Raw genomic sequence first — 857 nt, 5'->3', positions numbered from 1 at the left:
GCCACTGATTATAAAAGGCAATAATAATGAAAACTAAAAAAAAAAAGAGATATTCCACTTACATCAGAACTGACTTAGGACAGAGTTGTTGGAACAGAACCCCATATTAAATTGGGGACTACCTGTAGTGTGTTTGGGTTACTTGGTAAGAAACGAGGGGCAAGATAGCATCAAGGTAGATAGGCTGTGAAGGCATATAGGAAGTGGGGACTATTTACAGATTATGAGAGCAGAATAGGCAAAAATTACTAAGAGCCTGCATTGTGGCTCTGGCAGTGGGGACAGAAATGAGATGAATGTCATAGCCATTCACATGCCCTGTGAATATGATGGATTTGACTCTCATGAATAGGTTATGTTATATGGCACGGTTGACCTACACTGACTCAACAATGGAAAGAACAGAGCATCCTGGACAGATCCAGTCCATCCTTCCTCCAGTCATCTGAAGGTTTATTGTTAAGATTTGTTGTGTGTCTCCTATACCTAATATTTTGTACCAAGTGCTGCCAAGAATGCAAAAGTTGCTACATTTGAGGGGATAAGAATGACTCTAATACTAGGCAATACACAGCAAGTCCTATGAGGGAGGCCCGGCTATAGAACTATAGGCTCAAAAAAAAAGGCTCAGGAGGAGGGAAAATAGCACCCGGCTGCAGCCACAGAGTCTTCAGGAAAGAATGGCAATAAGTCATTGTTTGCTTATAGCTGGCAAATTTAAGAGAAAGGTCTTTGCATTTCTCCTCTATACTACCAATAAAACATCACCTCATCGCAGTACATAGGCACTTACTCAGCAGCAGCCCGCTGACCCCAGCTGGTACGACTTTCAGAATGACAGACAAGGAGGAACAGTT

General features: G+C 42.1%; 1 protein-coding gene across 5 annotated transcripts in view; it reads left to right on the top strand.

The window, feature by feature from the left end:
- Positions 1 to 857, top strand: part of ATG5 (autophagy related 5) — a 220,824-nt gene that overhangs the window by 184,416 nt on the left and 35,551 nt on the right. The gene's annotated exons all lie outside the window — the stretch shown is intronic.

This window comes from Loxodonta africana, chromosome 1 (assembly GCF_030014295.1).
Source record: "Loxodonta africana isolate mLoxAfr1 chromosome 1, mLoxAfr1.hap2, whole genome shotgun sequence".
NCBI classification, from domain to species: Eukaryota; Metazoa; Chordata; class Mammalia; order Proboscidea; family Elephantidae; genus Loxodonta; species Loxodonta africana.
Note: the sequence above shows the minus strand (reverse complement) of the source record. Positions and strands in the feature narration are given on the sequence as shown.